This window comes from Melitaea cinxia, chromosome 9 (assembly GCF_905220565.1).
Source record: "Melitaea cinxia chromosome 9, ilMelCinx1.1, whole genome shotgun sequence".
Lineage (NCBI taxonomy): Eukaryota > Metazoa > Arthropoda > Insecta > Lepidoptera > Nymphalidae > Melitaea > Melitaea cinxia.
In genome coordinates this window covers 11,503,684-11,521,420 of record NC_059402.1, presented here as the reverse complement: position 1 = coordinate 11,521,420, position 17,737 = coordinate 11,503,684, and the positions used below count along the sequence as shown (strand labels likewise).

General features: G+C 30.5%; 1 non-coding gene and 1 pseudogene across 1 annotated transcript; one reads left to right on the top strand and one right to left on the bottom strand.

Annotated features, from left to right (window-relative positions):
* Positions 1-4,022: 4,022 nt before the first annotated feature.
* LOC123656142 lies at positions 4,023-9,754 on the bottom strand (annotated as a pseudogene).
* Positions 9,590-9,751, top strand: LOC123656789. The gene has a single exon (XR_006743597.1). It is a non-coding gene; the product is annotated as a U1 spliceosomal RNA (small nuclear RNA).
* Positions 9,755-17,737: the final 7,983 nt, after the last annotated feature.

The window sequence follows — 17,737 nt, the reverse complement described above, 5'->3', positions numbered from 1 at the left end:
CACAAAAATAAAATCATATATATTCAATATTTCATATTAACATTATTATTGAAATCTTATTATTAATCTTCTTTATTTCCATAGCAAATAAAACTTGGAGTTCTCTTAATATAAATACTTAGCTTAGTTAAAGTAAATTTTAATTACTTATATATATATATTTGAAATAATTAATATCGCAGGTAAAGATATATGAGTTTAATATAATTAATATCGCAGGTAAAGATATATGAGTTTAATCATTTGCAAGTTTGGATTTGAAAATAACGTGTTTAAAGTAAAGCTTCTATTTTTAGAAAAAATAACCTCACAAGTACTACACATAAATTATATATCATTTTATAGATAATTGCTCACTCTACCAGCATAAACAACAAAAAAATTTAAACTATTTAAAAGGGTAGGTAAGGGGTAGGGGTTAAGACGAAAGAAGGTTATTTTTTCCTCAGATCAACGCGGGTGAAACCGGGGTTTTATTTATAATATATATGTGTGTGTGTGTGTGTATGTGTATGCGTAAATACCGTATATACAAAACGGTAATAATATTATCAGAAAGGAGTAAAAAATTTACAGATTTTAGATTACTTTTAAATTTAAATATATTATGCTTTTGATTTTCTTTTCTATATTATTTAATAGTTCCTTTTTAATCTTAATAACTTATTTCTCGTTTATTCTATGTATATATTCGATTATTGGAAAATAAATTGATATTTTAAATTAACATGATGTATATTAATTACTAAAATTATTTTAATGGATATTTACCACGTGGTTGCCAAGTCTCGTGCACAAGAAATTCGTAGATAATATCGGAATATCGAGCTTTGCAAAATAAAAAATAAAAAACAGTAATAAACTGATAGCTAATGTAAGATAAACAATGCAAATAATTAAAAATTGAACTCACCTTACAGCCTAATTGTAAGAACGAACTTGTAAATATTATCGACTGATACCTCCTACTGCGATTTATGTCTCTTATATAGGTTTGCGATAAAATCTTAGTTGCTTTCTTGATTGTAAAATAATCGTAACACGTTATAATCCGAGATAATAAATATGGAAGCAAACATTTTAATACGCGTTGAAAATAACAAATTAACTGATTAAATATCGAAGTGTATCTGCTTAAATTATATTATGGGAATAAATAATAAAATTTAATAAATAAATTATATTATTTATGGGAATAAATAATATAATTTCATCATTACAGCCTATACAGTCCACTGCTGGACATAGGCCTCCACAAGTTTACGCCAAAAATAACGTGAACTCATGTGTTTTGCCTATAGTCACCACGCTGGGCAGGCGGGTTGGTGACCGCAGGGCTGGCTTTGTCGCACCGAAGACGCTGCTGCCCGTCTTCGGCCTGTGTATTTCAAAGCCAGCAGTTGGATGGTCATCCCGCCACCGGTCGGCTTTTTAAGTTCCAAGGTGGTAGTGAAACTGTGATATCTCTTAGTCGCCTCTTACGACACCCACGGGAAGAGAGGGGGGGGGGGGGAAATAATATAATTTAAGCGTTTTATAAAACGGCTAGATATTCCGTAAAATGACGAGCTCATCCAGGTGATATAATTTGAAATATAATTTCCATTCTTAGACAAAGACCCTAAAGATTAATAAAAGAACTTCTGATATACGCAGCAAAGTTTAATGTAAGATCGCTAAAGACACCTGAAAGACCATTAGAACTTGAAATAACTATAACAAAAATAAAATGGAACACAATAGGTATAAGCTGTGTGGCTACGACAGTAAAGAATACGAGTATAGCCTTTACAGATTGTAAATAAAACAGTTTGATTACAAATAAAGATTATTAAAACACTTAGTAAATTCCTCAACGTTATTTAATTTTCATGTTTAGTTAAGGCTTCATTGTACATTCAAACATCGTGACATTCGCCTAATGCTCGCGTAGAAGTGATTAATAGCAAATCAGCATCTATCCGTAGCACAAAGGATCGTCATTTGTAGCATCGTTCGCTCACTAGATATCAAAGAAATATTAAACTTTAAATAAATTTAAAACACAGACAGCATAATTAGTAATAGATTTAATTGCATTTTCTTAAAGCAATTACATTTATAACTCAGATATATTTTAAACTTTATATTCAAAAACAATTGCTAAACACGTCTTAGTTACTTTCTGATATAATGTAAAATTCGGTTCGCTCCAAAAAATCAATAAAAAAATGTATGTAGTTAATTAAATAACTGAATATTCAAGTCATTTCAAAAAATCTTAGCCATCAAATTTTCTCGGTCTTCCTTCTGTTTCTGTATGGCTACCTATAATAAAAAATACAATTGGTTTTTGAATATCTTACAATTATAATAGCTATAAATATGTTTTCTAATGTTTACGCGGATTTCACTCATTATAAAACAACTTTTTGGATTTTATCGCGGATTATTAAGTTTTTTAGAGGGAGGTCGTCCCGTGACCATGGTTGCTGTAAAGTATCCGAAACATCGGGCATCTAAAAAACCTAATAGACCGCGATAAAATACGAAAAAGTTGTTTCGCTATAATTTTGTCAGATCCGTATTACTTTTATTTATATTTATACAAGAATTTTAAAATATTTATTAAAATTATATAATCTATACATTCGAAAAAACAATCATAAAAAATAAATCTGTTATATGAGTACGCACAAATGGAATCATAACATGATAAAAGCATCCATTCGTGACACAAAGGATATCAGCTCATTAACGTTTAGTGATTACACATCAGCTTAATGCGAGGCTCGTTGTCATGGTAATGATTTCACTTACATTCGACTCTTGATAGATTAACGGTTCAGTTCGCGTCACTTGGATACTAGTTTTTCCTTTTGGTTTGCCTATTAAATATTTCAATTTGTTTATTAAATAAAACTAATTTAAAAAATAGGTATTTTTCTTCAAAATAGATATTAAAAAATTGTAGTTACGTCTTTAGGTTGTATGTTTTTTTTCCTACAATAAAAGTAGTATCCGTTTTAAACGGCTTAAGTCGCTTGAGCAGATATTTTAATCATATTTTGAATTTAATTCAGTCTCATTAAAATGTACATAAAGCGTCACTTAAAACATATTATTCTATTTTCCTTTAGGCAAAAACGCATACAACAATTTCTGGAACTCGTATTTATTTGCATAGATACTCTTTAGATTGCAAACGGTGCAGCTACAGTAACTAACTGGAATGAAAATGCAACAGGTAAGTATACGAATTGTTTTTGGTACCTCTTTGTCGGTCTTATGCGTATGGTAATTCCTTCACTACTGAAGTGATCAAACTGAATTCCCTGCCCAATAACATCCGTCAAGCACTCTATTAATATTTTTATGAATCGTTTGCACAAATATTAATTAACTCTTCCATAGTTTTAAACATACATATTCTATTGATATATTGTTATTATTTGTATGTTTGTATAGATATATTTTGTATGTGTTTACATACATTACAGGTATATATTATATAACTATGTTTAGTATTATAAATTGATTTAATTTTTTTTATTTCACTAGGTCGGCAAACAAGCGTACGGCTCACCTGATGGTAAGAGATTACCGTAGCTTATAGACGCCTGCAAAACCAGAAGCATCGCAAACGCGTTGCCGACCCAATCCCAATCCCCCAAGAGCTCTGGTCACCTTACTCACCAACAGGAACACAATACAGCTTGAAAACAGTATTATTTATCTGTGATCTTCTGTAAGGTCGAGGTACTACCCCAGTCGGGCTGCTCCATATTTTGAGCAGGAAATTCCTGCTGTGTCCTACCTCAGTTTTTAAAAATGTGTTTAAGTACGTGTAATAAACTTGCGTTGTTGATTGTGCACTATTACCGACATATTTTTCCTGTACTACTTTTATTAAAGATTGCCAGGAAAAGATAGCTATAAGCGATAAGGCCGCCTTTGCATACATTATTTTTGTATCTTATCGTTCTAAAATGAATCTTTTTTTTTGAGTGCAATAAAGTTTAATAAATAAATAAAATACCAAGTTTAACATACAAGGAAAATCGAACATATTATAAAAATATGACTTTATTTGTATTTTGAATGTTTCAATAGAGTTACATGTGTACAATTGTGTTTCTGTTTTTGTTTTCTTACAAGTATCGTCACTTCACAGTTTTGACTGTAACAAAAATTCATATTAATAACTAGCTGACTCGGCAAACGTTATCTTGCCGCTAAACGCTATGTAAAAATAGGGGTTGGTGGTAGAAGGGTGAAAATTTAGGATTGTATGTAGTTTTCAACACCAAATCATAATAAAATAAAAAATAAATAATTTATCTAAAAATTAAAAAAAAATTAGGGGTAATTTAACTACCCTTAACATTTAGGGGGATGAAAAATAGATGTTGTTCGATTCTCAGACCTACCCAATATTCACACAAAATTTCATGATAAAAGGTCAAGCCGTTTCGGAGGAGTTTAACTACAAACACCGCGACACGAGAATTTTATATATTAGATTACACAATAGTTTTAACATTTATTTTACGTACGATAATCACTATCTTATTAATTTGTTTTTGATAATGCCATTAAAATTAAAATTTCAATATTGCACAATATTGAGTATTTTATTAAAATAATTAAGCATCTGCTGTAGGTACCTCTATGCCAACGTGTATTGCGATTTGCATATCTTCAACGTTCATCGATATGTAGAAATATGCACGTCCGTTACGATCTACAGTCACAACAATGCATTTAGTACCGACTTTCTTACCAGATATAACATCGCAATATTTTCCTTGTCGCAAACCGGTCTGGTAATAAAATTAAGAACACTAACAAACGTATGATTATACCCTCTTTACAAAAAATAATCTTCTTTAAAAATCGAACTCTGTAGGGAACCAACTCTTTAGATGTTACTGTGTGTTTTCATTTTCATGCTGATGAAGATATTTTGTTTTTTTTTTATCTCAGGCTGGCATTGAATAAAAATTATGAATTATATAGGTTTGGGTTACTAAGAGATAATCATATTTTAGAAGTTTTAGGTATATTAATAACAGTCTTGTTACATGATTGTGTATATTATTATCAATATATTGATTGAGATAATTTCCTGATAAAGAGAAAACAAACAAACATACCTACTGATGATTTAATTTTGATTACTCTGATAATGATTAATATCTTTACCTATCCATTTTAAAAGCCTTTTTCTTACAAAAGTTTTAAGAGCATCATAAACAAAAATAAATTGTAAATTTCAAAATATACAATTGTTTCATTTTATTTAACATTGTCATCCACTTTATTATATTCTATTTTGGATATAACATTGTAACTATGGATTATGGCATCTATGAATATAATTTGAATACGAAACTATATCATTTGTTGAAGATATTTATATTGATAACAATGTTATTATTTTTTAATACTATAAAATTAATACGACCATAAATATTTTTATCTAAAATATAAATTTAATGTTTTCACTATCCATTATCAAAAATTCTCTCACAAAGATAAACATTAAGCGTATTTAAGACCCAACTTAGTTATAAATTTGTCAAGCACTTAAAACGTTCTTTAGAACTTAAAAAGTTACCTGCAAAGTTTGATTAAAATCAACATTGTCGCCATTAAAAGCAATAAATCCTCGTCTACCACTTCCAAAGGCAATTTGTTTATTTCCATTGTCCCACCAGTAACCAACTTCGGTGCTACCAACCGCGTTTCTAAATGCTACCATTTGGTATATTTGACGCAAACGGTGTTCACATACCCAGCCCTTACGACATGTCTCATTCTGTACAAAATTTTATCTGATTTAAAATTGTATTTCTATGAATTTTAGAACGAAGTTCCTTACGACAGACAGGCTTGACATTTGGCTGGGCGACCGAACGCGACGTAATATCGGTCACACGACTGTATAATATGACGTTTGGAAAACTAAAATATTAGTAGTAAACTTTTTTTTTAAATTATTTATGTAATTTTATACTCTCAACAAAAATAAATAAAGACATATTTTTTTATTTCACTTAATAGTTTAAATTATTATTATTATTTTGTTTGATTTATTTTATTTTACGGTAAGTATTTGTTATTTTCTAAAATACAAAATTTCCTAAATACTTTTATGTTCTTAGTTAAAAACCAATCGACAAAATTAAAAAAAAAAATAAATAACTAGAAAATATATGTAAAATTCAACATTTTTTTAAAACGAATTTATGCTATGGACTAACTCTAAAAGAGACGTAATATTGCTGTATAGCAATATAGTGTATAATGACGTACCACAGTCACTATGCTCTTGAAGGTTGAATTTAAATAGTTTAAATGGCGTAGAGACTTACTAAAAAAAATCAACGTTAACTAAAAAGAATTCTAAAACTGTTACAATTTCATTTGACAATTCTTAAGTTGAATCTTCTCGGTATAAAAGGCATAAGAAGTATGTATGACATTTGAAATATCATCACGTTTCCAAACTATTAGTGTAACTTAGTTGTGTAAGTTTTTACTTCAGCATATTGGTTCAGCATATTATAAAAGTTAGAAATGCCAATTATTCCTAAAATTTAACATCTACTGATCGAATCATTGTCGGAGTCTCTATTCTCTACCGGCGCCAAAGAGTTGGGTCAATGACGATTGGGCAATGTATTTTTCCTTGAATGTTGAAGTGTATTATGCCAAGACACATTTACGCTCGGAATACCGTTTAATCACCCGCATAGCTAACTTGATTTGCATTTTCATCGTCAATATTTGTAGTTTCTAACCTAGCTACTTTTTTATCAAAATTTAAATCCTATTTTAGTTTGGTTTGCCATCATAACGTGGGATACTTATAGGATACATACATTTAAATTTGATGGTTATTTAAGAATTAAAAACACACACAACCTCTGTTACTTCGAAAACTTTTTAAAATAAAGAAATATCACTAATTGAGTTTTTCAATTATCGTAACAAAGTTCTATAAAAGTCTTATTCAATATGCAATAACTTGAAGAAAAGTATCTCAAAACTTTTTTGATTCTCGCCTTCTGCGCTAATTAACTTTTTGTAGTTCTTTTGCTTCCATTTTTTATAGCCGTAGTCAGTATAGAGCCAGTGTGAACAAAACAAGACTAAATATTAAAAACCAAGTTAACAGCATACTATTTAATATTGTACGTACTAAATGTTTCAATATTTATTAAATTATCTCGATATGCAAAAAAAAATGATTAAAAAGTAGAGACGTTTCCAGAACTAATGATAATACTTACATTATTAATAGTCGGTGAAATAATATTTTCACTTTCATCAGTATCGTTAAAAAAAAAACTGCTCATGATACGAGGTTTGCCGTATGAATGAGCCAATATAAACGCTATAGCTGCCTACAATGAATACCAAACATTTATTAGGTTATAAACAATAGTAAAAATAAAAAAATAAAATACAATATAATATAATGATAAAAGTGAGTTAACTGTATAAAAATTTGAGAAAATATATTACGATTGACAAAAAGCATTAATTTATCAATTTCAGCTAGGTATATAGTTTTAAAATAATCAAAGTACGCTCAACATCCTAACAATGTGTTACTTAAAAAATCTGACTATTTTCTTATTTATGTAAAAATAATCTGTTTAATATAAAAAATCGTATATGTAAAACATTTAAATTGAGTATTATATAGATATTGAATATACGAAAAATACAAATTTTTATTTTTAAAAATTCGTGCTAGAGTTAAAGCGATTAATTACTATCCCTTCATTCCTGCAGTACTGGAAAGATCAGTAGTTATAAGCTTTTTAATCCAAATTTTATTTAAATGAAATCTGTTCTTGGATACTTCGATTAATTGGATCAGCTACAAATTTTTACAGTAAAATGATATTTGGTTGAAACAATTTAAAACAGTGTCATTTTCAGTCGAAAGTAAAAAAAAAAGGTTTATTATATTTACGTAATATGTATAAATACTGGTTATTTTTTATCAAACGCTATAGAAATAAATATAATACGTATACACTAAACTTAATATTCAACAGTAACTTACCTTATAAATTTTGAATTCCTTGTATGTTAATACATCATTACTTCTTTGAGTATCGTGGTTGTCAATAAAGGTTAACGCAGACTCACTGGGTGACAGTCCCCACTGTTCGCCCCAAGATATTAGCCACTTCATTGCATTGTTACCTCGAAATTCGTTCTTAAATTCTGACCCAACCTTAACATGTATCAAAAGAAGCAAATTATAACGCGGCAAAGTCTCCAAATATTATAAAAGGATATGTAAATCATTGTAATTAGTTACTCCAGACAATTGTGGAAAGATAAATAAATTGCAAATCAACAGAATATTTTAAGTTAACCATTAATCTATAAATATTTTCTAAGGGGAAAAACCTACCCATTGAAGTCAAAAGTGGCCTTTGTTAAAAATATCACAAATAAACAACTGCAAGTCTCTTGGATATACTTTACAAAGTGTTATAACATTTTTGTAGTAAGAATTTACCTGAAATCATCTGAATAAAATTTATTCTAATGCAAGTAAAATAATTTCGCTTGCAAAGTTTGGCATTATATTTTGGTAACATCATTCGATAGCTACTAAGATAACTACATTACGGATTTTAGAAGAAACACTAAAACTAACTTTCCTAACTAATTCAGAGTTGCCCATTACAAGTAAATTTACTTTGTGCTGCCGCATAAGTAATAAGTTTGTTTTTATCTACCCTAAATACAGTGACATCGCCAAGAGGCGTGTACTCCTCAGGTCGTATTGGTTCTCCGCCGTTATAAATCACTGCATGCTAAATATAAGGTTTCATTTTTAGAGGAAATCCGAACTCTGGATTCAAATCGTTTAGCCGTTTATAAATCAAGCTTAGATTATTCGGCCACGTGTGCTTCACAGCGTCAATTCTGAAGTTATTATTGTTATTTTGTTAGAGTTATTAAAAATGTAGAGACATAACACTGACATAATTTCCTTGTAACCTACGTTTAAATTTGTATTTATGTTTTTGAACAATTCTTTTAACTGTTATACATATACGTTAATTTATTATAATTACATACAAATGTGAAATAAAAATATTTTTCAAGTTTACATACTAGTTTTAGTTGTAAAGTAATGAAACGGTGTTTTCTAAGGGTAAAAATCCCTTGACCTATTTACGAGAGAATCTACACCACAAAACACAAAAGCGTTCAAGTTTTAAAGTGGCTTTTGTCAAAAAAAACGAGTAAGATACACAACGACATAAATTCTGAATGCGTATACATTATAAGCTTTTTTATGTTGTTTACAAATACAGGTATGAAAAATCAAATAAATAAATAAATAATATAAATAAATATATTATAATAATTTTAATTCACAGCTTTACTTAACAGTTAGGTATGTAGAGATAAGTGATGACAGAGTATGTAGAGCGCAGATGAACTAACTTTTGACTTATCTTAGATAACATACACTAGATGGCGCTGTGCAATAGCGTGATATTTCTGAATCGCGCTGGCTAGATTTTCAAGCGAATAATGACTACTTCGGACTCGAGCGAAGAAAAGCATACTTACCTGGCGTAGGGGACACCGTGATCATGAAGGCGGTTCCCCCAGAGCGAGGCCTATCCATTGCACTGCGGGTGGGTTGACCTCTGCGATTATCCCTAATGCGGATAACTCGGACGCGTAATTTTTGGTAGTGGGGACTGCGTACGCGCTGTCCCCCCATAATTACGGAGACTTAGAAAATAGAACTTACGACATACAAATCATATCTTAATAAATAAAAAAATTAAAATTATCTATAAACAAAAATATTTGGTGTATTTGACACACTTGGTTCTAGTTTAGCTGTTTACTGAAGTGCTACAGAAGTTTTATCATTTACAAAATATTTAAAAAACCTATCCCGCATCCGCGCTTATCCGTCAACCCGCATTGGAGCGGCGTGGTGGACTAAGCTCTGATCCTTCTCCTACATAAGGAAAGAGGCCAGTGCCCAGTAGTGGGATATTACAGGCCGAAGCGTATTTTAAGATTATTATTATATTATTTTTATTAAAAGAGCGTTGATTATACAAACATTTTGGAACGAAATTCTTTATGGGGCGTTGCGGAAAAAAATAAAGGCGTAAGATTCTTATGTATAGTCATGTATGATGGCTATACAGTGTCTAATAGTAGTCTAGTGATGACTACTATTATGACTACAGTTTGCTCCAGCCGTTTCAGATATTAGCCGGAAAAAACAGACAGACAGACAAAAAAAATACTAAAAAATATATTATTTTGGTATAAGTACCGTGTATACATCCATTTGCATTAATTAAAAAGCGGTTATTTTAATATATTACAAACAGATACTCCAATGTTATTTATTAGTATAGATAATGGAACAAATACAGTCGGCTTGATTATTTTTTTATACAAAATGTTGTACAAAAATATACCGACCTCATTGGCATTGTAGTGGTTTCTGATTTCGCAATGCGGATAGTGAAAATGTCTTTCTTTGTAAGGTACTGCGGGATAATTATAACTATTGAAGTCCGCCGTGCTGCCACCAGTGCCTTAATTATCTTTGTGTACACCAGTCATGTGACTAACGACTACGTCCGCATAGATTCTAAAACGAAGTTTGTATTATAAATAACTTCCTTGTTTATATAATTTTGTATCTTTCTTTAGAAGAAAACTGTAATAGGTCTAATTGTGTACATGATAGATATTTTGAAAACAAACTTCAGATGCCTTCTATAATCGTCAATCTAAATTTTTGCCTGCTTGTCTGTTTATACCTTGGCAGTGCATCACGCCAAAATTCCTGAATGAATTTTAATAATATTTGAATTCGGATTGAATAATTTTTATTCCAAAAATGTGTACGATTTCCTTGGGAGATGGTAATAAAAATCAAAATTTACGATTACGTTATTAAAGCCGCGGATACAATTACTAAATATTATGAGAGGGACAGGATAGACAATAAAAACAAGTTTTTAAACTAGATATCATGTTTATTTTCAACTCTGAATGAATTTTACGAAGGAAACGTACGTAAATCTAAAGCATTTAATTGCATGTATATATTACAATAATTAATTGTTTATCTATTCATCGCTGAAATAGTAGGTGTGTCATTATCCACGGCAAGCGATGTTTGTACATGACATATTGATAAAGACAATAGAATACGTATAGGTATATACTCGTATTAAGAGGGTAGGTAATATTCATACCATACTACAGATATTAATTTTGTTGATAATACGTTATCTATTAATGTTGAAGTTAATTATCGTAGCGGTTTTACCAGAATATATTTCAATTTATTTTACATTCGTCATAATTGTAATGTACTTAATGTTATACAGCCCGTCTACAACTTTCATTTTTCTTAATAAGCCCAGTTTTTGTTTTCGCGTTTGCAAAACAAACCCTTCCCCTAAATTGTAAAGTATTAAGTGCTATTTATTTTCAACTGCACTAACGTTGTTACTGTATCATGCATATAATTATATATTTTATCCGGAAAGCAACTAAAAGCAATATTATACAAAAGCGAAAAATAAAGATTTGACAATTAGTAGGTATAATTAAGTAGGGTAATAATCGCTTATTACCCTGATTAATGTCCAACAATGTCATATCTTATCCGCGTGAGAGTTACTTAGCTTTACAACATTGTCCTCATACACCTATCGTGAATGATAAAAAGTCGAAAAGGGAACCATACCTATTACATACATCTAACTCTATCATACTAAACGTTTTCAATTACATGTTATTGAGAGTTGCATACCTGTCTCGTTATATAACAGTTTGGACAGCAAAACAAGTAATGCAGGTACCCATATAATGCATTGAAATACTATAATTATTATTAACTTTATCGTATTATTAATATTAGGTAAGTATTGGCCGATAAAAGTATGTTATCAATAATAAAAATATCTGCATCTTTAGTTATCATATGCATTTTGTCATCAAGTCATACGTCGCTAGGTAGTGATAAGTATTCTACAAAGTGATAATTTAATAAGAAACGAGTCATTATTAATAGAACAAAAAATAACGATTTTAAATTTAGAGGAAAAAGACAAACAATTTATTTATCTTCTTTATTATAAAAGCGTAAGTACTTAGGTTATATTCGTATTTTACTTTATTTTTGTAATCCCTTCTAAATTTATTTTTGCTTCGCGATTCATAAAAATGAAAAAAAAAATCACGGAATGACGTATGTAACTGCTTAATACTTTCAACGATTATGCTCACGAATCACGTTTCTTATTTAATTATTATCTACCGTTCTTATCAGTTATATGTACGTTCCAAAACATCACGATACAAAACACAATCAAACGATAAAAATACGACACGGTCAGTCGGAGATGCAGGTTCGATCCCCGCTGGAACGGTCGATTTCTGATATGATATTTAAAATAATGTTTAGAATTTCCTAATGTGTGGGTAACACAAGAATAAAAAATCGTACAAATTAAAAAAAGCATGCTGTCGTCTCCTTTCAAAGATTTTCATTGTAATATGAAACTTTGAATAGTTACGGGTTTATGAAAAAAACTCACCATAGACGGCGCCACGGTCGCTTATACCGAATATAAAATTATCATATCAAAAATTTCGGTCTAGCGGGTACATCGTTCCATAGCTTAATTGGCTAGAGCACTGACACGGTCAGTCGGAGATGCAGGTTCGATCCCCGCTGGAACGATCAATTTTTGATAAGATATTTAAAAAAAAATGTTTATAAAAATATAAAACACGGATAACTCCTAAAAAATACATATACCTATAAACGCCTCACACTCCACGGCCTGTAGGATTCACTTATGTGATGGGGTCCGTAAGCACATATCATAGAAATACAGACGCCTAGTGTAACAATAACGTCTTTGTAGCCTACCTATATAGAAGCTTTTTTGTATGTAAGTGATATATCCACAGGCTTATAATGCCCGTGCTTTTGTTATTTCATATTTTTAATTTTTTTTTTTAAATGCATCAGTATCGGTCTATAGAAACTTGTAAAGAGCGAATATTGATACTACGAGCGCCAGTGCAACACCTAATTATGACACACCAGTGTGACATCCCACAATAAATGTAAGACAAATTCTCACCTCACACCAACATTAGGTAATATTTAGAAAGTCGATTTCATTACCCGATCTCGTCACCAGGTTATAAGACATGGGTTGGTATCTTTCATACCAAGGTCTCCGAGCGTTTTTATGTATGATGAGATTCTCTGATGGAGGAGATATCTACAATATGAAAATAAGATTTAACACACAGTAATAGATAATTTTACAATGTGTAATGACGAACCTACGAACTATATACTCGTACGTTTATACAACGTTCCTACCCACCATACCATCATCATCCACTGCTGGATATAGGCCTCCACAAGTTCGTGCCAAAAAATAACGTAAACTCATGTGTTTTGCCCATAGTCACCACGCTGGGCAGGCGGGTTGGTGACCGCAGGGCTGGCTTTGTCGCACTGAAGACACTGCTGCCCGTCTTCAGCCTGTGTATTTAAAAGCCAGCAGTTAGATGGTTATCCCGCCATCGGTCGGCTTTTTAAATTCCACGGTGGTAGTGGAACTGTGTTATCCCTTAGTCGCCTCTTACGACACCCACGGGAAGAGAGGGGGTGGCTATATTCTTATGGCGTAACCACACAGCAAAGAAAATCTATTTATTAATTAATTATAATTATAGGCAATAAAAAAATTGGTTGTCTGTAAAGTTACGGTTTACAGACGACAGTTTTATGTGATAACGTCATAAAGAAACATTGATGAAAAATTGCATACTTTTATCAATTGTATTGATTGAATTATTATCACTGAATTATTTCGAATCGCTAGCTCTGCCGTCATGCGAAAAGAGAGATAAATGTGCCACAAGCCAACGCTTGGGGTGATCGTGCCTCTCTATCGCTAGTTCCGCGCTCTCGCTTGCACGCTCAGGCTCAGGCGGAACGTGACACTTTTTCGTGCGTGCAGCCGATGTTCATCGATTTATTAGACGTTATCACGTTAAAATGCGTAACTCGGTAAAATCGCTCGGTTTTATTTTAAAAGAATGGGGAGTATCTAATTAACAAGTATGGTAAGCTTATTGCCGAAGTCAAAGGATGGGTGCCTAATAATTTATGAATAGCACAATGTATTGTAAGAGAATTTTTGCTAGATTTTTAAATATATTTTTTTATTAATAATTAAAATTAAATAAAAAAAAAAATTTGTTCCTACTGTATTTTACAGAAAGGATACTTTACCCGAACATCTCCGAAGCCTTTAGGGGACCGAAATCTCTCGCATTCATCGGCCATCTCATTTCCATTCAAATGGATGGACAATTGTGGACTCATTTTCTAACATGTTTGTATTATGATAACCACACACAAAACCAAATAATAATGTTGGCACCAAATACTTCATTCTTGCAAGAAAAACTACAAATAACCGATAACAGATATAAGGTATAGATAACATCCAAAAATGAAGTAAAAATAGGGTTACCTACTTCACACGAATAACTTGTTATTGTTATTATATTCATGTAGTGTTTACTACGTGAATTTAATACATCGACTAATGAAAATATAGTGTAAAGTCAACGAGTGCGCAATAGAGACCTGTTAAACTTAATTACTTGAGCCTATCACAGTCTACTGCTGGACATAGGCATCACCAAGTTCTCTTCATCAAGAACTCATGTGTTTTGCCCATAGTCACCACGCTGGGCAGGCGGTTTGGTGACCGCGGGGCTTGCGCAGGGGTGGCTTGTCGCACCGAAGACGCTGTTAAACTTAGTGAAATTAATTCATAAAATTATATAACGTAGGTACATTAAATATCATATGTTATTTCATTATATATCATATTTTATTGTATTTATATATCATATGTTATTTATTTCATAAACATTTCGTAATCTCTAAATCAAAACTTTGTCAACACGTCTATATAGATAATGAAATTATCATATTTTATCCTCTTTGATTATTCAAACATGAGTAGGGTTTCTATGTGATATTTCCTAGTCTGAAGGACACTTGAAAAGGACCCCTAGTTTTCTATACAAATAGAATTTGAAAGCGTAGAAAGGTATACCATTCACAATGCTAACTGATTTTACTAACATAGGCTTTAATTGTTTTCTCATAATTAAAACCGACCTGTCACTTTTTCACAATCATAACTTTTGGGCATTGTCTGTAGAGTTGTAGACTACGTTTTATTTAATGCGACAAAAAACTTAAACAATGTTTACATACTACGTTTGAAGTACAGTAGATGGCGCTGTATAATAAATAATTTAAGGCTTTACAACCTGTATTAGTAGATGGCGCTAAACATATCTTTTTTCAGTGTAATTATTAAAACTAGTGCTCGTCCAGTGGTCGAAATTCGACAATAATTAATTTAGTTTTTTTTTACTTTGCGTTTAATACTATGCGTGTGTATATTATATTTAATATATACACGTATAATACCTATGTAATTTTAAATTATAAGTTTGAACATCATTAAGGTCTATTATCAAAACCAATACATACTTCTATAAAAATAAACAAAAGAGTATGTATGCGTGTATGTGTGTCAAATACACGGTAGTGTGTGTAATGTTTTTTTTTATAGATTTGATGTATTTTTATGCATAATTTAAAAAAAAATATAAGCATTCTGCACTCCTTTGTATAAACTATAAGTGTGCGAAATTTCATACTCCGCCATTTTCCGCCGCGCGTTTTCGTAAAAACGGGTACCTACAAGTACAAAGTTTTTGCTTCACGTATTATAATATATGTATAGAAGAGTATTACGTAGTAATCGTTGATTTATATAGGGGTTTTTATAGATCAATGGTAATAATGCTAAATTTCTAATAATGTTTATGTTTTCGGTGTTTATTGACTGTAAAGACACCAAAATACACCTAAAATGTTTTTAATAAGGATTGCATTCCAAAAATTTTGCATAATTGTAAGGTTTATTGGGTACCTAGTATTTTTAATTTAAAAAAAAATAGTGTACAATGAAATAACTGTCAATTAATTAAAATACGAATCATTATTTATAATAAGTATTTTATAATTTTTATATTTATTCATTATTTATTATTTTTATATTCTTCATATAAATCCTCGTTTTGTATATTTTTTGTTCAAAGATAAATAATACATTTGCCCAGTTTTAAATGTCTCATTTCTAAGCAAACACCTTTATCTATATCGGAAAATCGTGTTGGATTGACAGTCATAAAAAAAATGACACAAAACTTATTGAAAGTTTCTTTAAAAACTTAATGAAAATACTAAAAATCGCTTGGGCAACAAGCCCACCTGTTAAAATTACAATCACAGTGACAATAAGCCTGATTTAAAATACATCGCGCGTGTTACTGTTATTTAACACAGTTATTTAATAAAAGATAAAAAGATTAATAATTTGTCGAGCTCGATAAGTTATCTACAAACACAATTAGTTAAATAAATATCTATAAGATACGGAACCTCTACTATATTACATATAAATAAATAAAAATATATAGGTATGTATGAATTTTAAACTGGTATTTTACAACAATAGTTAGTAACTTATAATAAAAACAAAATGTTCTAATAATTTGAAATATGTATTTTATCAACTCAATTGTTTTTCTTTATTACTAAATGGAAGATAAACGTTGAAAGTAAAAAACGTAAAATGTTATTTAAAACTTAAATCTGCTAACTCCCTGCTGAAAATTCCAAATAAAAAACGAGGATTTGTATGGGAAGTTATTGTTAACTATTGTGTGTCTGAAACAGGGGTTGAAAAATGTTCATAAAATTTTCATACAACTTTTATCTGAATATCTCGGGCTCGCTTACAAGAGTCTCACCGCTCCACACCCCGCACAGGTTTATTTAGACGGGTTCGATAGATGACTGTGTAGGATACTGTGTGATCCCAACCCCTAACTAGTGTGACGTCTCAAATTTTGCAATTTTCCACCTATAAATTATTTATTATTAAATTAAAAAATTATTTTTGTTTCATTTTAATTATTTTTTTTTTTTTTATAAAATCAGCATTCAAACATAAGCTTGAAAATAAAATTATTTTAATCTAACAATTGGGTGTTAGGTATATTTTGAAATATGATGTCATAAAATTTTGGACCACACCCTTACACGCAATATCACACTTAGTGGATACCCCCCTTTAAGATCTGGCGTAATATGTAGATGGACTCAAATAACGAATCTCACACACAAAAAAAAAATTCACGTAATAACAAAAATTGACGTAAGTTAATTAAATACAAACAGTACTCCACAAAATACTTAAGGCTTAAAAGATAAACGAATTCTTAGATTACAATAAAGCTAAATAGTTCCATCGATCATGAGAGCATTAATGTTTTGAAAATTTTTCAAGCAGGACGTGTATGAAAATGGAAACTCATATCATTTACTGCACTTGCGGTAGCCGGGTTCAACCTCTATACCGCGGCTGCAATGCTAACTTAGTATATAATATAACTTGTATACGAAATATTTCAAAAGCGTACGATTTTTTATGTAGAAGATAAGCATTTATAATTCAGCATTAAGTTCAACAAGACAACAAATCAGAATAGATAACAAATATCTGGATTTATATTTTAATTAATAATTGTGACTATG